The following is a 21,265-nucleotide window of genomic DNA, read 5'->3' on the forward strand; positions in this document are numbered from 1 at the left end:
CTGGTTGGTAGAACTCCAAGGAAAATCAAAGTGCTGACAGAAACATCTAAAAGATGGTGATTCAGTAGGTGGCACTCTTTCCTCCCTGCAAATCCTGTTGTCAAAGCTCAGGTTCAGTTTGCCTTTGAGTCGATTTCCATGTCTTCTTTTGACCATTAGGGAATCTAGTATAGAACAGTTTATTTGGGGAGTGGTGGGAAGGCGATTTTGGCTTGTGGTTTCCCTCAGAAAACAAGGATTTGCCTTTAATCTCTGTGTCCTAGATATACATGACCTCTGTAATTTTGTTTTGCTTTACCTAGAATTTTATCTTTAAGAGCTGGGATAACTGTACAAGCATATATGATGCTGAAAACCTTTATTCTGCTAGGAAAACATTTTCTTATCTGCATATGAGTTTTCTATTTTCTGATTATTTATGAAATTCTCACTTAGTTCTCAGAGTTGCATAGACCACAAAATTAGGTTGCCTTGTAGAAGCTTCAAATTTTAATGACTACTAAAATCTACTATAGAAATACTGATTTCTTTGCTCTTTCTTCATGAGCTTGAGACAGCACTTTTAGCTTTTATTAAATTGAATGTCAACTAGGATCCAGAGGATAGATTTATTAATGTATTAGACATCTTTCCAAAAGTCTTCTTTCCTCAAATGTAAAAATAAAACCAAAAATGAAGCTGATGCTTTTCCACAACAGAAGTCAGATTGGCGCATGTTTATCCCCCACTTTATATAGAACATGCTGAAACTACTTTGAGAAACCATTCATAATGTCTCATTTAGACTGAAGACTAGTGATGGAGAAATTAGAACTCCCTCCTTACCCAGTAACACAAAGAAAGTGCTTGACAAGACACACAGAAATAATCTGAGTTGAAAAAAGAAATTGTAGTTTCTCCTATCAGATTATTACATTTTCTCTTTAAATGCTTCTCCTTTCTCTTTCTCTGCTTACATTATTAGCTCTGCTTGTCATGTGACTTGGTTTTTGTTAAAGTGAATAAAGAATGTCAGGTGTGATTGAACTTGGTACTTACAAGAGCAAAGGAGTGTAAGTAAATTCATTTGAGGTTCTATTATTTCAACCTGGAGAGTTTTTCTGGGTGTGAGGGTTTGATCTTTACTGAGTCCCGACAGAATTTTGTGAAGTAAAAATGAATTCACACACATTCACAGGTTCACATGTACACATATGTATACACACACACACACACACACACACACTCTGCAGGGTTCCACTGAATCAGATCAATTTGATTAGCTCCAATGAGAAATAAAAGATACAGATTTCCCAAGAATGTGATAAACCATTTCTTTCCTCTAGCAATGTTGTTTGAACCCCTTAAAGAGTTTTATTTGGACCCCCTCAAATCCTCCCACCAATTAAGTTTTAACACACCAACCATTGCCAACCATAAACTCCAGTCACAAAATTACATGATCTGCAAATCTCCCTAAACTCCTTTGGCTCCTATTCCTAGAACAATACTGTGCTGTACATAGTATTAATTGTTTCTGATGACAGGGATAATTTTAGAGAGAACTTGGCTGGCTCCTCTGGTCTCCTTATTTGCACTTCTTTGTGACAAGTTCTGGAAGAAGCCAGGCATAGATGCTGTGAATTCCCCTATAAAGCTAACTCACAGTCCTGAGGTAATACGCCTGCATGGGAATCCTGCATTCTTTACTCTTGTTTAAACAGGTCAGAAAACGCAAAGCCGGCTTAACTGGCATTGTTTGTATTTGACTTGATATAGCTTCAATCATCTTTGCATCTTATGATATAGAGATTTGAACAAATCTTGACCACAAATAAGAAATAACAGCAGGTTCTTATAGCTTGAGAAGATGAAAAAAATCATGTTTATATAGTGAGACACAACATCATATCAGAGTGTATTGAATAATCACCTCCATGCTCCCTTGAACTTTCCTTTCTAGCAAATCACTTATGTTCAAGCTTTTGTACATTCTTTTCTTTCTCACCAAGATGCTTTCCCAAACTCCTCCCTAATCCACTTTCCTACCAGCAAACTTTTATTCCTCTTTCAAAATCCAGGGCAGACATCAACTCATTAGAGAAGATTTAGTTTACTCCCCACCAAGGCAACTGACTTCATCTCTTTATTCCCTGATCAACGACTAGGCTTCATTAATTGAGTCTCCAGGGCCATAAAAATCCACACTACTAGAGGATGGTGATTAACACTGTCTTCTATATAGATGGCACCTTTGAAGTTGTGCAAAGAGGCAGAACTTGCCTAGAAACTACCACAATGCCTGCCACATAGAACCTACTCAATATAGGTTGCTTGAATTGTATTTGTCTAACATAAAACCAAGAATTTCAGTCATGAATATGCTGGAGTTGAAATGAACTTCAGATGTCATTTGATTCAAACCACTCAACCTATAGATGAGGGAAAGACCTTCCAATCTATGAACTGACTGATTTTTGCACTGCTAGTTGGCAGCAGATTGACTTGAATTAGAACCCAGTTCTTATGAAGTCATCCTTTCTGCAGCAGTGGACTGCCTCACAAAGTGCTAAAATAAAAAAGCTACTCTTCCAACAGGGGCATATTGATAGCATAAAATCCCACCCTTGGAAAGCATCCCCATCGGGAGACTCGCATTTCTTCCAGTGTGTTAGATGCCTGTGGCTCTAACTCAATTGAGCAGTCTCTTCATCCATTTTTTGTTCTTGGGTTGAATAGGGTTTTGCTCTCTTTTCCTTGTAAGATCACAGAGTTCTTTACAGGTACTAACTAGGCCTCATGACACTCTCTGTGGAAATGATCTTATTATTATGACTAAAATGGTACTGAAGACATTTAAGGCATTAACCTAAAACTGAAGAAAAGGCATCAAGTAGTCCATCCCAGGTTCCTGGTACTGAAAACACTCCAGTACCAAGAGACTTGACAGTGTGGCCTGAGGCAAACTGAAGAAGCAGAATAGCAATCTAATAAGGGTACATTTTGTTCATGTTTAATAATTATATCAAGTAAAGAGTGATGATTTTCCTAAGAAATATACACATCTGGGTGGAATTCAAAAGGTAGTGCTGTGACCAAGGAAAATCCAACCTCCTCTTTCTCAGAGACCTTGTAGGCAAGGTCACTCATGGAAGACTTGACTACAATGTGTGGGGAAACTGGAATTTTATAAAACATGTAATAGAACTTATGGAGAAAGAAAGACAGGTTAATGTTGGTTGAGTCAGAATCAACTCTAACCTGTCAAAACTTTGTAGGAGAATTTGTCCAACAGGTATGAGAAATGTAGAGTGCAGACTCAGAAAAGAGGTCTGAATGGAAGAGGGTACCTGAAAATTCACTCGCAAGACAGGACCCATGACATTATATCATGTCTAAGAAGGAAAAAGGGCAGAGAAAGCTGTGGACTGATCTTTTTTTTTTTTAAACTTTACATAATTGTATTAGTTTTGCCAAATATCAAAATGAATCCGCCACAGGTATACATGTGTTCCCCATCCTGAACCCTTCTCCCTCCTCCCTCCCCATACCATCCCTCTGGGTCGTAAAAATATGGAACGCTTCACGAATTTGCATGTCATCCTTGCGCAGGGGCCATGCTAATCTTCTCTGTATCATTCCAATTTTAGTACATGTGCTGCCGAAGCGAGCATTGGACTGATCTTTAATCTTCTAATAACTAACACTGACCTTTGCTGGTGTTTTATATCTTTAAAGGAAGAGTTATGATATATATTTGTATTATCTATTAATAAATAGTAATGTTTGTCTCATATTTTATAATTTACAAAGTTGGTCTTTAGCACTTTCCTATGAGGAAAGAATCCATTCTTCCCATTTTGCAGAAAAATAAGTTATATGTATTATGCATTTGCTGTCACATGGGCAAGTAGCAAAAACCATGCTTTCTGACACCTGTTGCTATTCTCATTTCAAGCACTGTTTATTAACATCTTATTTTTAACACCAATTCTCATTTTTCTCCTACATTCTTTCCCTAAAAAGTTTTCATTCCTGTGGAAGGCAAAATGGATGATTTTATGATCATGGATGATTTCGAAGAGAACAAATTGAGTTGAAGGTCTGAGATCTTTGCCCAACTCCAAGGAGTATGTGTGTACTAAGAAAATGGAGACAGAAAATGCAAATTATCTTCTGAGGCACTTTGATAGTGAAACAAAGCAATATAAGACTTTCTCCACAGGATTGGATAAGACATTTTTCTAACATAAAAAAGATCTGAGAATTGTTAGGAAAATGATTATATAATGTATTAGAAGAAATGGAAAAATACAAGAAGGAAAAGGAAAAACAGAAGGAGAGAGTCCTTGAGGAGACAGGAGAAAATGGAATCAAGAAGATTAGCTTGGAAAAGGAGGAGGGCCATAGAAGGGAAGATCAAAGTCTACCTAAAGTTGGAGAAAAGTACAGAATGGTTACACTAGGGGTGTTGATAAACAATGTTGGAGAGAAGAGAAGAGAAGTCACTAGCCCCAAATAACTTCAGACTTTTCAAAAAAAAAGAAGACATAAGGAGGAAGGGAAAACAAGATCTATACTGAATTACAGAAAATGTTTAAAAGGAACTCTTGTCAATGTTACATGACACCAAAGGTGGTGAGTAAGACAAATTTAATCTGTGGCTTAGTGGTAAAGAATCCCCTTGCAGTGGAGGAGACACAGGCAATACAGGTTCAATCCCTGGATTGGGAAGATCCCCTGGAAAAAGAAATGGCAATCCACTTCAGTATTCTTGTCTGAAAAATCCCATGAATGGAGGAGCGTGGCGGGCTACAGTTCATGGGGTTGCAAAGAGTTGGACATGACCTAGTGACTAAAATGACAAAATTTTAAAAATGGAGTCTTGGAATGATTGAGAATGAATCTAACCCATTGTGTCCAGTCTTTGGCATCTAGTTATCCTTCCTTAGTAAAAGGAAGTAGAGTTCTTTGGAGAGATGACTAATTCCAAGGGGAGGAGGTAGGTAAAGATAACGCAAGCCAAACTAGAATATCTTGCTATGCCTGAAAATAAAAAATGCTTAAAAAAAAAAAAAAATGGACATGTAACAGTACAAAGGAGGCAGATTGAAGTGGCTCCCAGGAGGCAAATCTGAAACAGTTTGAGCATCAGCATAAATGATGTTATAATCCATTGAATAAAACAAGAATACCCAAACCCATACTGATCATAAATGAATTAAACATTTAGGGAGAGGGTGAAACAAAATGATAGCTAATAAATATTTTAAAAAATAAAATAGCAAAATCACCATTGTGCAGTCACTATAATAATAATGGAATCAAACAGAAATCAATAATGGGAGCCTATCACTAATGTGGGAGAATTTTCTGAGAAATATAATATTTACCAGGTTTTAAATTATCTCCCCACAAATTATTGATTAATTACAGGGAAAGTGGTAACTAAGTGGGAAAACATGATAGTCATCACTTTAACCAAGAAATCAGTTAAAATTACCCAAAACAGGACAAACAGATTGACATTCTGAGTCTCCTAATGTGATGCTCTGAGGACACATAATTACATCTGTGTCATTTCTGCCTGAAAATGCACACCTTAAATCTAATCATTAGAAAGCATTAGACACACCATATTGAGGAAGATTCTACGACATAACTGCTCTGTATTCTTCAAAACCATTGATACGATGAAAGACAAAGAAAGGATAAGAAACAGTTCCAGATGAAAGGAGACTAAAGAAACATGACAAGTCAATTAAATAGATGTGCTTGCATTGAATCCTGATTCAGAAAAAAAAAAAAAAAAGTCTATGAAGAACCAATTGGAAAAATTTGAAGACTAACTGTAAATAAGAGTATTTATTAATATTTAATTTCCTGACTTTTACAACTTTACAATTATTACATAAAAGTGGTTTTGTTCTTAGGAAGTATAAACTAAAGCCTTCAGAGGGCCGAGGTTTGATCAGTATAATTTGCTCTCAGGTGGTTCAGGAAAAAAAAAAAAAAAAACTAGAATGCTTATATCAAGAGGAAGAAAATGATTTAAAGCAGATGTGGCAAAATGTGAGCAATGTGTAAATCAGGGAGAAGGGAGTATGAGGTTCTTAATGCACTTTTTGAAATTTTCCTGAAAGTCTGAAATTATTTCAGAGTGAAAATGAGAAAATAATCGCATTTGCCACCAAGCTAGTACAGTAAGCCCTCTACATATGAACCATCAAGTTGAAAACTTTCAAAGAGGTGAATGTGTGTTCACGTGTCCAGTCATGTAAGTTAGCCATCAGTGTCTAATGTGAATAAAATTGCAGCTTGCCTTCCATTTCCTATTGCTGATGATCCTTCAATTCTACCGTCTCCCACCTCCTCTCCCTCCTCTAGTCAGTACCACTTCTTACCTGTTCACTCAATGCTAGCCTTGTATGCCAGCTGTTGTACTTACTGCACTACTGTACTTTTCAAGGTGCTGTAAGATTAAAAATATTCTCTTCATTGTGTTCATTTGTTATGTATTATTTATGTGAAAAATATGATAAAATTATAATAGTACTAATAGGCGACTGTGTTAGTTGTGTATGTGGCTAACTTTATTGGACTTACAAAAAAATTGGACTTATGAATGTGCTCTCGGAACAGAACTCATTTGTATTTCCATACTTACTGTAAAAAATGAGCACATATCAGACATCAGGGAGAGGTACTAGAAATCCAGAGTGCTAAGACACAATTTCTGGTCTTGAGTGGTTCCCAGTTTACAGCAAGGGACAAAGGACCCAGCACTCAAGACACTGCAGTCAGGGCTGGGTTGAGGCGAGAAGTGGAATGGGTTTACAACACAACCCTTATGCTGGAAAGTGAGGTCAGAAAGTAGGGGGTTCATTTCACTTATCTATCAAAACTTTCAAAGAGTCTCCTGGTGCTTACCAAAACAAACAAAAAAGACTTCAGTGTTTTAGCTCAGTGGGTTTTATCTACTCTGGCAAACTCAGTTGAATCGTCCTGGCTGCCTCTCAGATACATTCTGAGGCCATGGCACATGCTGAGGTACAGGAGCAGCGCCTGGCACGGCACCATGGATCTGGGATCACTGTCCATTATTAGTTTGCTAGGGCTGCTTTAACAAAGTACCACAAACACTGTGGCAGAAACAACAGAAATCTGCTGTCTCACAGTTCTGGGAGCTGGCAGTCTGAAATTATGGTGTGAAGAGGGTTGGTTCCATCTAAGGGCGATGAGGGAAAATCTGTTCCATACTGGTCTGCTAGTTTCTGCTGGTGTGCTGGCAATCTTTGATGTTCATGGCTTGTAGATCAGATATCATGCTGATCTCTGTCTTTATATTCACCTGGCATTCTTCCTGTCTGTGTTTGTCTCTGTGTCTAAGTTTCCTCTTTTTATACCGAATCAGTCATATTGAAGGAGGGCACGCCTTCATGCCCTCAACTCTTCTTGATCACTGGCAAAGACACTGTCTCCAAATAAGGTCACAAACACAGGTACAGGGGGATTCGGTTTTAACATCTTTTGAGGGGACATAATTCAACTCATAACACTGCCTTACCATGACATTTACAGCTCTCAAAGAATTTCTCCCAAACTATCTTTTCAATCTTATTTCCTATTCCTCCCTATAAAAACACCTATTCTAGATAAGCTGCTATAAATGCCCTTGGAATACTTTGCCCCTAGATCTGATCATGGCTAACACATTCTTCTTCCAGCCTGATTGTTACACGTTGAGTTACTCCCCTAACACATCATGTGACTTGGTTCTCCTTGTGGAATTTGTACTTTGATATTATTTATGTGTTTACTTATTTATAGTCTATTCTTGCCACTAGGTTGTATGCTATGTGAAGGCGAGCATTCTGCCTGACAAGGTGACTACCGTAGCCTCACTGCCAAGTTCAGTGTCTGGCACATAGTAGGTGCTGAGTATTAATATATCTGCAAGTGTAATGAAGACAGGGGCCATTTCAGTCTCTGTTATATATCTTTTTCTTATTTTGACCAGTCCTGCTTCATTAACCCAATGTAGGCATTCTAGATTTTAAATAAGTATATAGACTGGAGGGACCTAAATGACAATAACAAGAGATTCATCAGAACCAACAAAATGTCCAAAGAAAGAATAGCACTTCTATTAAATAGAAGGCAAACCAAATGAGCCTCTTCCCATGACTACAAATAGTAAAGAAAAAACTCAGTTGGAACTAAATTATAAATGTGAATATAATAAAACAAGGAAACCACCACCACCAACAACAAAATCTCTAACATGGAAAAACACGTCAAAGCACATAAAAGCTTATAGATCTACCTTGTTGTATACTCACAATGCCAACGTTGGAAAGAACAGTGACAGAAAATATTTAATTTTGGATTATTTTGCTGTTGTTTTTGTTGCCCAACCTGCTTTTGAACAGCTTTCTTTTTTTCTACGTGCATTCAGCCTTAGTGCTGTTGTGTATATATGTGTGGTTTGGGGTTTGTTTTTCTGTTTGTTGGTTTGGCTTTTTTTTTTTCCTTATCCCACTGATTACCAAGGACATATGAAAGCAACTTATTAAATCATTAAATGATAGCAGTTGTTACTATTTATTATTATTTGTCTTCATAATATATGTATATATGTGTGAGGTGGAAAAGGAACATCATTTTAAACATGAGAAAATGCATAAAGGTATCTAAGGTTAGGCAGGGCTAGAGTGAGAGTCCAAAGAGTGCCTTCTTTCCCTTGTCTACAACGTCTCTTTAGATTTGTTTGTTCACTCACAATCCAGAGCCAAACTCTTTGGGGACAGAGCGCCTAGGGTCCCGTTTCACCTGTCTCTCTCAGACTCTCACTGCCAAGCTGTAAGGTTAACTGGTGTGACTCAGCTGCATGCTGTACTGCCAGTTGATCAAGTCACATGGCCAATCCCTCACAGGCAAGGAATGTCACCATTCCTAGGTTAATCACCTGTGTGTGGGCACAGCAAAAGGGCCCCAAAGGTAAAACTGCAGTCACACGGGCATAATTACTCAGCTGTTCTGTCCGTGCACTGTATAGCAAAAGACAGTGGGACACCAAAAAGCAGAACCGACGTGACACAGAAAAACAAGCACGGTGGAAAATGCATCCTCAGATGACAAAGAGAAAACGCTTGACTTGAGTCCGATTTTCAAGCAGACTACTCATCAAAAGAGGCCATATTAGTTGTTACACCGAGGTGGAATATATTTTAGTTATGGTGTGTTTGTGTAAAAAGTAGATGGTGGACTGTCTCGGATTACAACCTTGAGAACATGCTAAGCTCCTTTCTAGGGAAAAAAGGATAATGCACATGCCTTCCACAAAACAAGACATCCATGGTTGAATATAAGCTACACGGGCAACAACATATTTATCATCCCCTCCCTGCCATCCATTTGCATCTCTCCTCTTAGCTTCTTGGTGGCCTTTTGCATAATGGTGAGCAATGCATCGCTTACACATTTGAAACAGAAATATATACTTTTTTAACATGCAAGTCTAATGGTTCCATTTGACAAAAGAAACTCCAGTGATCTATATTGCCTCTTAAATTGATCCAACATATTCTAGTATTCAGGCTGAGTTGCTTGCTAATAATATCTTACCAGAAAATGGAAACACAATAGCATTAGTAAATCAAACCAAAGGTGTGATTAAATGCAGGCTGAATATCAGGCATTTGTTTCGGTTCCACCAGCCTGACTCCATCACAGCCCCACCGGGGAGGACATTGTGTCATTTGCATGCTACAGCAAGGTGCATTATACAAATCATCCTAAATTATTGACCACTGTGAGGAAACTGGCTGCTGGAATACAGCGTTCGTACATCAGAGGCAACCCCCGCCCTGTGAGGACACGCCTTTATTTCTTATTTAAGATGATACACTTTGTTGCCTTATAGTACTTGCCCTTCTCCAAATCCAATCCTACTAACTTCCCTTAGACTTTTTGAGGTTTAGCCACCATGGCAAACTGGCAGTAACTACTTGCTTAGCAACATTTATGCTTTCTGCATCTTTCTCAACACTAGAGGCATTTCTCTATCACCCCCTTCCACAGAGTTCTGGGTTTTAAAACTAGTTTTTATTCTTATCTATAGCTTGAAATCATGCGAGATCCAGTCATCTTTTCTGTGCTTGTTATCTTGGTATGAAGGATCATCCCCCCTCTTTTCACTTTTGAGTTTTGACTGGTTGGATCAAGGATGCATCTGAATTCCGTGCTGCTGTGCTCTATGGAACCCCTCTCCATCAGTGATCCGTCCATATGCGAAGTGTCTGGACTCTCAGAAATGACACAAGAAATCCAGGTGCTGGTCTCGAAGTTTGAGAACTCATCATTTCTTTCTGTGGCAGAGTACCCTCCAATTCTTCCTGAGGATCCCTGTTTCAGAGTCTCACAGAAAGTCTGGATTCCGGGGGTAAACCATTTACTGACTGGGGTAAAATATATCTGCTTATTCATTTGTTCATCATATATATTTTGAGGTATGAAAAAATGTCCAGACATGTTTTAAGTGGCCAGTGCCAAAAGTTGATATAATTGTAATCCTATGTTTATGACCAGTTGTTATCCTGCAAACGTGACCGTCTCAATTTATTTAATTATTTTAGCTAAATAATAAGATGACTAGCACTCATGCTGAACCCATCGCCTGTTTCCTTATGTCTACCAATTTGCTTGGACCTAACCCTTTTCCTTCTGCTTCCACAAGGCAATGACTGCCTACAAATTTGTATTTCCTTGCTTTTTAAAATCATTTTTAAACAAAGTATTGTTTAGTTTTGTTTTTGAATTTTGTAAAAAGAGCACCATATGCTCTTCCAGGATGTCATTTTTTTTTCCACTCAGAGTTATGTTACTGAGGTTTGTTTTTCTAGCTGCACATACAGTTGATTCTCATTATTTGCCATACTTATGTTCTGTAAAGTCACTCTGAATACTGAATTAGCCAATATTGAATGATTGCTCCTAGCAGAAATACAGAGTTAAGTTCCTAGGAGCCTTTGGTTACAACATTTTTGTTAACTGATTAATATCTAATCTTGTTTTGTATGTATTTTTGTTTTATGACAGCTATTTAACATATCCTGCTGATTCTTTAACACTGACCTCAGAGCCAACAGGACCATAACTCTTGCCTGGTCAAAGCTTATATAACATATGCATTTTCTCTGTAAGTCATACGACCACCTTCTTGCACTTAGGACCATTTGCAAGAACTTTGGCAGCTATACTTAGAGGCCATTTAAACAGCAAAATCATCAAAAGATGTACAAAAGTGAGAAAAGTATGGCATGGAACAGACTGTGAAAAGGATATACATTTCCAGAATGAGAACTGAAACAAGAAGGCAGGGTATTTTGTGTATCAGGCAACTCAAATTTCTCACTGTGTGTCCAAAGGTTACCCCAAAAGTGTCACTTGTATTTGTTTTAGGGCTATACAAACAAATTTTAGCAAGGTGGGAACATGCAATTATTGAATCAGAGAATAACGAAGGTTGGCTGTGGTTATCTTTCATCCATTTTTATTGCTGTATAATACTTCATCTTGTGAATATAACCCCATTTTAAAGAACTACCCTTTTGTTAATGAACATTTGAGATTTTAGTAAGAAATTTGTAAATAAGTTTAAAGTTTTCCTTCCTTGTACATGAATTGATCATGCTACTGAAATGATTGTGCAGTGGAAAGTGCTGTTTTCATGTAAATACAATATTCAGTACTTATATGGCAAAACGCTGACAGCTATCTGATATCAGTCTAATTATTTACTAAATATATTTAACACTTGAATTTGTAACAAAAACAGAGATGCCTTAGATGCACTATAACTTTTATCACAATTTTTTAAGACAAGTGTGTATTCTATGTTAAAAATATGTGTGTGCACTGTGATAAACTCTGAAAACAGAATTAAAAGGATGATCATTGTCCTCCATGAATTCCAAGTCTGTGACCAGTGACATAAAATTATAAATAATAGTATAAATAGCCAAAGTAGAATAGGGACTCCAAAATTGAGTACCAAGAATGTTGATCTCTGCATCAAACTATCAGATAAAGCTTCCAGGAGGAGGTGGAGATGATGTTGATATTTGAAACATGATGATATCTACACTAGGATCCTTTCATGACACTTTCCAATGCAAAATTTGCAAAATATCTGGGCCTCATTATTTTTTGTCTTATTTGAAATACAGAGAGACTAGGTTTGGTCTTTACACATGATCTTTTCCCTCAATTTCATATAGTCTTCTCTATTTACAGTAAATAAGGGCTTTGTATGCTGTGAGCTGGTTTTAGCTGTGGTATGTTTTGATGAAATAGAATTTATCCTCCACTATGGAGGACCCTGGTAGGCTGCAGTGCATGGGGTCGCTAAGAGTCGCACACGACTGAGCGAATTCACTTTCACTTTTCACTTTCATGCATTGGAGAAGGAAATGGCAACTCACCCCAGTGTTCTTGCCTGGAGAATCCCAGGGACAGGGGAGCATGGTGGGCTGCCATCTATGGGGTCGCATAGAGTCGGACACGACTGAAGTGACTTAGCAGCAGCAGCAGCATACTGCCGTAATCTTTGGTTACATGTGTATTCCATTTGTGCTACTTCAGAATTTCATGTTTCAAATATGATTGGCCCCTCTTGTCTGAATAGCGTCAGTTCCTCTTCACAGGTACCCAAACCTTGTCAGTATGAGCTAATGCTTTCCATGTGCAGTTCTCAAACCAACCCTTGTTAGAAAAAAATCATTCTTCACCCTCATGCTATGGCTTCCCTGGTGGCTCAGCGGTAAAGAATTTGCCTGCTAATACAGGAGACTTGGGTTTGATCCCTGGGTCAGGAAGATCCCCTGGAGAAGGGGATGGCAACCCACTCCAGCATTCTTGCCTGGGAAATCCCATGGACAGAGGAGCCTGGCAGGCTACAGTCCATGGGGTTGGGGTCGCAAAAGTCGGATGCAACTAAACAACAAAACTGTCATCCCAGACCTAATGAGTTAGAACTTCCCAGGGTGGGTTCCTATGGTCTGTGGTTAAAGAAATCTTTCAAGTAATTCCAATGCATACTAAAGTTTGAAAACAAGTGCAAAAGGGTATCTTGATTGATTTAACCTGTCCCTAAACATCAGATTGTGTCAGGACTGTGAATTGATCAAAGAATGTTTTCTGGCTGTATCTGAAATAAGGACTTAGGGTAAGAGAGAAAGTGATCAGAAGATTCTAAGTTGTAAATCACAAGAGGTAGGGAATAAATGCATTACATGGGTTAGAATTGAGAAAGCACTTAAATAAATGAAGAAACATCCCATTGTAGCCAAACCCACATGTCAGTACCTGGAAGCAGCACTTAAGTCTGTTTCTTTAGATCCACCCAAATGGATTTATAGATCCATGGCGCAAGTGTCTATGCTCATTCTATATAAAATATGATCCACCATTCAGCAATAGTGAAGTCATTGAACAACTAAAGAATCTTGGCACTCTATCCCAGACTCATTGAATGAGATCTGCTTCAAATAAAATCCCCAAATAACCAGTTGCCCATGAAGTTTTGGGAAGCATTGGTCTAATCTTTTGTGCAGTGGGACATGGTGCATAATGCTTCTTAATTTTGAGTTGATGAAAGAATGAATAAAACTGCCATAAGTCATGTGGCCTTTAGATATTAGAAACACAGTTAATAAAAGTAAGCACTTGTCTAGCACCTGTGCACTGAGCCTCATTTACAAATGTTGTTGTTCAGTCACTGAGTCATGTCTGACTCTTTGCGGGCCCATGGACTTCAGCACACCATGTATATATACAGTGGAATATTACTCAGTCATAAAAAGAGCAAAATAATGCCATTTGCAGCATCATGGGTGGACCTAGAAATTGTTATACCGAGTCAAGCAAGTCAGACAGAAAAAGACAAATACCATATGATATTGCTTATATGTAGAATCTAAACATGATGCAAATGAACTTATTTACAAAACAGAAATAGAGTCACAGATGTTAAAAAAAAAAGGCAAACTTATGGTTACCAGGAGGGAAAGAAGAAGAGGGAGGAGGGATAAATTGGGAAACTGGGATTGACATATACACACTACTATATATGAAATAGATAAGCAATAAGGATCTACTGTATAGTGCAGGGAATTCTACTTAATACTCTGAAGTGTCCTACACAGGAAAATAATTACAAAAAAGGGTGGAGATATATATATATATATATATGTATGTACATGTATAACAGATTCACTTTGGTGTACAGCAGAAACATAATATTGTAAGTCAACTGTATGCCAATAAAAATTTAAATAAATATATAGCTAGATATGTTAGATATATTGATTCATTTAAGCCTTATAACAACCCTACAAAGTAGTTATTGCTATATCCATAGAAGTTGGGTCACTTATTCAAGGATCTTTATTTAATAAGGGAGAGAATTACGTTCTAAATTTCACTGATTTGGCCCCTTACCTTGTAATATTCCTCAGGCTCTCTCCAGTGATTCTCAAATGAACAGAGAGCTACAATGCACTTGATTAGATTAAGGAGTTGTGCTGGTTTTCTAGAAACTCATAACCAGACTATGGACAATGGGACAGATTATGTCCAACTGGAATCTTTTCCCCACAATCTTCATTATTTCTTTTAGAGAGAGACTTCTGGACTCTTAGGCTCCCTAAGTTTCCTGACAGTTAAATCTAGGATAAAGACCTGGGCCCGTTATGGATCAGCTGATTCTGGGTTCTCTTGGTGTCTCCCTATCTAGAGAGAAACTTTATCTCTTTCAAATAAACCCAGAGAAAAGGGTTTGTCTCTATTTTGTAACATCCAGGGTTTTCTAGCCCTACTCAGTACAGAGGGTTAAATTCTGCATTTTAGGAAACACGTTCTTGCTGGACATCTGAACTGCCTCCTTCAATCCACCCATTGTCACCAATTAACAAAGATAGTTTGGTGTATACTTCATTTAATATAGCTGATGTCTTAGTATGTTCTGGAATCAAGCATGGATTCTTTTCCCTCTTCAAAACCATTAAGATGCACACACCAAGGGAAGCAAGACTGCCTTTTCAGAATTTTCATAGCAAAATTACTCAGTAACTATAATAGCCATAAGTATAATCTAATTAAACTGCCTCAATACAATGAAAAATTTAGACTTTTGTGACATTGTACAAGCTCTACATTGTCCATTTGGAAAAGCCTTGTTCCTCTTTTGAGATAAACTCACCTCTCCAGAAGATCCCTTTGTCCTATAGCTTTCCATGGCCTCTCCAGAGATCACTTGTTTTGGCTCATCCTCTTCTTCTCAATGACTCTTCTTGATACCTATATTATAATATTCACTCCCAGGAAAAAAGGCCATGAGGACGGGCTACTTACTTTTCTTTGAAAATAGCTAATACAGTTATGCCTGGGCACACAGTAGATGAAATAGATATTCATTCAGTGAGTAAATGGATGAATAGCTTGGACTTGCAAGGTGAACCTATTTTGGAATTAAATGTGGATTAGTTCAATCTTTGCACACAAAATAAGAATTATCATAGAGATTCATAAAGAATAGCTACCCGGAGTTGGTTAAAAGCCCAATACCAAATTGAAATATAATTGTGTTATTTTAGAATACTTACAGAAAATATGGTGATTTATAGCCTAGAATTTTGGAACAGCATCAGACTGATAAATTTAAGCCTTTTAGCCCAATAAGCACATTCACAGGAGAGAGAATACACAGCCACAGGGACAACAATTCAATCTACCCTTGCTCTGCAGCTTGGTGGGTGTCTTTAGGGAACTTGCCTATGTGTTCAGGTAACACTTGGCCTACAGGTGACTTGGTGGGAAGGTCCACTTGACACACTTGGAAAAAAAAAACAGCTCCCAGGAGAATCTGAGTATTTTCCACAGTTTCTCCTCCTCCTTCTGATTTGTTTTGCCTTGAACTTGCACAATCAAGGGAGGGTTGGTTATGCAAATCCCTGTCTGAATTATCACAAATTTCAAATTGGAAGGATCTGAATTAATGAAGATTTTACCCAACTGCATTCCATTTCAGCTCTTCCAGATAAAATGTGCTATGGAAAATTTGGAGGCAGTCCAGAAGACAGCAACTAAAATGATGAAAGGTTTGACTAATATCCCCTCTGAGGAAAGGCTAAAAGAGTTTATTTAGCCCACAGAAAGGAAGGCTGAATAAGGAATTAATAATAGTTCTCAAGTATATGAAGAAGTGTGTGAGTGACAAGAAGCAGATTCCCTTACTTCTAATGAGTCCAGAACAAGAGGAAAATGGCTCGAGACCGGGGAAAACCATGTGTCATCCTTAGAAAGCCTTCCTGGCTTTACAAGACTCAGAACACTGACACCTTAGGGACTGCTCCAGTGGATGTCTTATGAACAACCTAAACATTTACCTTTTTCCATGGACTCATGTTAAGTCTTGCCTGAATGCAGATGGCATAGACTAAGCGACTTCTCAGCGTCCCCTCTAACCTGGTGATTCCATTTGATGAAAGGTCATTTGCTTGAATTGATTAGAAAGTTAAAATTGCACTCCTGGATCAGTGGATTCGTACTGCAAGAGAGAACCTTTCAGTTCCGAATGGCCAGTTTGAATTTCATCCTGTTGGCAGCAACCCAGAGTTATACCACACTGCCAGCACAGCCAGGCACACTGCACTGTCCAAAGGAATAAGCTTTGTTGGCATTGCACTGAGAGTCTTCTATCTTGCCTTTGAAAAAAATGTTTCAGGCTACATGAACAACCAAGCCACAGCATCTTTTAGATTTACCTCAGGTACTAAAACAGCAAAGCCTCTACAAAAAAACCATTGTGTCAGAGGAAACAAGATGGTCGAGGCTTTAACCCCCAAGGACTCTAAAGGCTCTGAAACAAATATGATAGGACCAGAATAGGGATTCCTAGAACATTAGTGCCAAAGATATATGTGAGGGACTTGCAGTCTCCATATTGTCATCTAAAAGACAGGACAGTCACAAACAAGGGATCCTAAAGAGCTACTCCAGTAAACCTAACAGTGGAAAGTCTTCCTGAGAAATTCAAGTAGTCCCCTAGACCTGAAATCAAGGTGACAGTCTGGACTCCTGTCTCCCTCCCAAACCCATATCCAGTTACTCACCTAGCCCTCGACTTCTTGATTCTATGCATCTCTTGTGCATAGCCCTTTTTACATCTTTCTCACTACCCTCTAATGCATCTTCTTTCCAAGTATCAACTAGAGCCTTAAAGAAACCTCCTCACCAGTCTTCCTGCCTCTTTCAGCCCGCAAATCACTCTAGACACAATAGCCAGAATTTTTAAATTGCAGATCTAGTCATATCACTTACCTGCTTGGGGGTTCTAGTTGAGTCTCCTGCATTCCAAGATAAACGTCAGACTCCATCCCAGTGAGACATGAGAGTTTCACAGCCTAACGTCCTTGTGTGAGTGTGTGCGCTTAGTTGTATCTGACTTTTTGCAACCCCGTGGACCCCGTGCAACCCCAGTGTAGTCAGCCTGGGTCCTCTGTCCATGGGGTTTTGCAGGCAAGAATCCTGGAGTGGGTTGCCATTTCCTCCTCCTTTACTTAGCGGTATTCATATCCCCTATTGAAAAAGTAATTTCCAATTCTTTCAACAACTCATGGATTTTTAAACCTGTGTGGATTTCAACACATATTATTTCATTCATGTAAAATGTCTCTTGATTTCCCATCCTAGCTTCCTGCTACATACTTCACACAGATAATTTGTTTTCATATTTCCATTAAAGCACCACTTCCAACAGAAAAACTCCTAAATCCCTCAGGGCTATTCCAGTGCTAATATTATATACTTCTACATTCTCCTGACATAGAGTTATTTTAGTGGTCACTTCTAGGTTTTTTTTTTTTTTTGCCTGCTCAAAATTCATGCCCTCTTTTTCTAATTTTCTTTTCTGAGTGATATGAATTCTTGGGTGGTTTGCCATCCAGAATGCCCTGCTTTCCCCTAGCGAACTGGTGACTTGAGATAAAGCTAGTCCAACTGAGCTTGCTCTCTTAGAAACTGAGATCTTGAGTGGAGAGCCATGGGGATGGAGAATGGTTAGAGCTGATTAACACCAGCGCTGGCGACCTGACAAAACCACTGACTGGCCCCTGACTGTTATCAAGGAGTCCCTCTGGCTCCTATCCATTTAGAAGCCTTAGTTACTCAGATTCCCTTTTAGTACTGTGAGCAACTCCACAGCCTTCACAGAAACTTTAATTAAATTAACTAGAGCTGATTTCTATTGATTACAGCCAAAGACATCCTCACATTTTCAACTCTTCTGAGACTTATCTTTTATTTGTCTCACTCACATTAAAGGCTGTTTTCTCTTAAAGGGCAGGGAGCAGGCACTTCACGTCCTTTTATACTCATCATTTAATACAATGCCTCTCTTATAATAGTTGCTCATAAATAAGTGAATGAACGATTTACCTTATGGAGTGAACATGGGCAAGAATTAGTGATTAATACCAGTGTAGTGAAAAGATACTAATGTCTTTATTCTGGTTTGCATTTTTTGTCAATGATTGGAAGATTTCAATGGCATATATATCATATTTGCAATCAACATTAATTGGGAGGGATAGAAAATATATTAAATGATGAAATCAGGTCTTCAAATGATATACGCAATTTAAAAGGATGAGTTACACATTTAAAAACAGTTTTATTGAGATACAATTCACATACCATAAAATTCATTTAAAATATATCATTCATAGGTTTATAAGGTAATCACAGTGAAGCCATTGCTAAAGTCTAGCTCTAGAATATTTTCATCACTCCGAAACAAGACCTCGTAGTCACTAGTAGTCACTCCCCATCCCCCACTCCAATCCTCAGCTCCAAGCAGTCACTAATTTACCATCTGGCTCCATAAATTTGTCTTTTCTGGACATCTCGTATAAATAAAATCGTACAATATACTACATGTGTGACTATCCTCTTTCATTTAGTATGATGTTTTCAGGGTTTATCCATGTTGTAGCATGTATTTATACTTCATTCCTATGTTTGCTGAGTAAATAAATATTTTACTGTGTGAATAAACCACATTCTGTATATCCATCCATCAGTAGATAAACACCAGGTTTGTTTTAATTTTTTTGATAAGTATAAACAATGCTGCTGTGAACTATACAAGTGTTGTGTTGCTTTTGATTTTCTTTTGATTTGGTGTATATTAGAAGTAGAATTGCTAAGTCGTACGGTATACTTATGTTTAACTTTTAAAAACTACCAAACTCTTTGGCAAAGTGACTGCATTTCTACCAAAAATGTGCAATGCTTCCAATGTCTTAGAAAAGTATTCTGCCATTTTTTTAAATTGGGTTGTCTTTTTATTATTAAATTATAAGGGTACTTTATATTCTGGATAAAAGTCTCTTATTGGAAATATGATTTCCAAATTTTTTTTCTCCTGTTCTGTGAATTGTCTTTTCAGACTCTTAATGGTATCAGAACAAATTTTTTTTAATTCAATTTAGTTTTTATTCATTTGTGCTTTGGGTACCATGTCCAGTCCAAGGTTACAAAACCTTACTTTTAAGATTTCTTCTGTGATTTTTATAGTCTTAGCCCTTATATTTAGGTTTATGATCCATTTTGAGTTAATTTTGTGTATATGATGTGAAGTATGTGTTCAATTTTATTATTTTGCATGTAGGTATCTAATTGTTTCACATCACTGAAACACTATTCTCTCTCTATTGAATTATCTTGGTACCTCTCTCAAAAATCAATCAAGCAAATGTGCATGGCTTTATTTCTGAACTCTCAATTCTATTTCATTGAACTATATATCTACTGGTATGTTAGTACTACACCAAGGTTTGAAATTGGAAAGGGTGAGTTCTTTAACTTCGGTCTTTCAAGATTGTCTGGCTCTTCCAGGTGCCTTGCATTTCTATATGAATTTTAAGATCAGCTTGTAAACTTCTATAAAAATAGACAGCTGGGATTTGGACGAGTTATATTTTATATTAATATAATAAATTAGTGAAAGTGAAAGTCACTCAGTCACCTCCGATTCTTTGCGACCCCATGGACTATACAGTCTATGGAATTCTCCAGGCCAGAATACTGGAGTGGTTAGTCTTTCCCTTCTCCAGGGGATCTTCCCAACTGAGGGACCCAACCCAGGTCTCCCACATTGCAGGTGAGTTCTTTACCAGCTGAGCTACAAGGGAAGCCCAAGAATACTGGAGTGGGTAGCCTATCCCTTCTCCAGGGGATCTTCCCAACCCAGGAAACCAACTGGGGTCTCCTGGATTGCAGGTGGATGCTTTACCAACTGAGCTATGAGTGAAAGTCATTCAGTCATGTCCAACTCTTTGTGACCCCTTTGACTATACAGTCCATGGAATTCTCTAAGACACAATAGTGGCTTGGGTAACCTTTCCCTTCTCCAGGGGATTTTCCCAACCCAGGGATCGAACCCAGGTCTCCCGCATTGCAGGCGGATTCTTTACCAGCTGAGGCACAAAGGGAAGCCCATAATAAATTAGGGAAGCCCATAATAAATTATAATCCATTTCAATACTTAAATGTATCATTAGTGAGTGAGGACGGGGTAACTTAAGGTCCTTGTTAGCTCTGGAATACCAGAAATCTGAAAATTAGCCATAAAAGAGAATAAATGCCTAAAACACAAGCCCAAAATATAAATGAATTAATTTAATTCTTAAGGTAAACATTTCCTTTACCCTTTTGCCAGCCCAAAACTTGAAGTCTTTTTTTTTTTTAATTTGCCTGTGATTCATTATTTTTATTACCATCAGACAGTAATATTTATAGCTACTGATGATAGCATTGTTAGTTCATTACTGTGACTTTAGTTAACTTAAAAGTATAATGATAATTTCTTTTAAAGAAACAAGAAAGTTTCCAATCCTCAGAGGATGCAGTCCATACTCTATTCTACTTTATAGCATTAGCATTAAGTATCCAGTAACTAACATCTAGCACTAGTAGGGGAGAAGGCAATGGCAACCCACTCCAGTGTTCTTGCCTGGAGAATCCCAGGGACAGAGGAGCCCGGTGGGCTGCTGTCCATGGGTTTGCACAGAGTTGGACATGACTGAAGCGACTTAGCAGCAGTAGCAGCAGCAGCTAGTAGACTTCAGATTTCCCAGACTAAACCTAATATATAAAAAAGTTAGTTTACAATAGCACCAAATGACATTCATTTGTTTTTTCCCCCTATAGTTTATTGCAATGC

At 38.0% G+C, this 21,265-nt stretch overlaps 1 non-coding gene across 1 annotated transcript; it reads right to left on the minus strand.

Annotated features, from left to right (window-relative positions):
• Window positions 1-3,546: 3,546 nt before the first annotated feature.
• LOC133250163 (U6 spliceosomal RNA) lies at window positions 3,547-3,653 on the minus strand. The gene has a single exon (XR_009737267.1). It is a non-coding gene; the product is annotated as a U6 spliceosomal RNA (small nuclear RNA).
• Window positions 3,654-21,265: the final 17,612 nt, after the last annotated feature.

Source organism: Bos javanicus, chromosome 6 (genome assembly GCF_032452875.1).
Source record: "Bos javanicus breed banteng chromosome 6, ARS-OSU_banteng_1.0, whole genome shotgun sequence".
Lineage (NCBI taxonomy): Eukaryota > Metazoa > Chordata > Mammalia > Artiodactyla > Bovidae > Bos > Bos javanicus.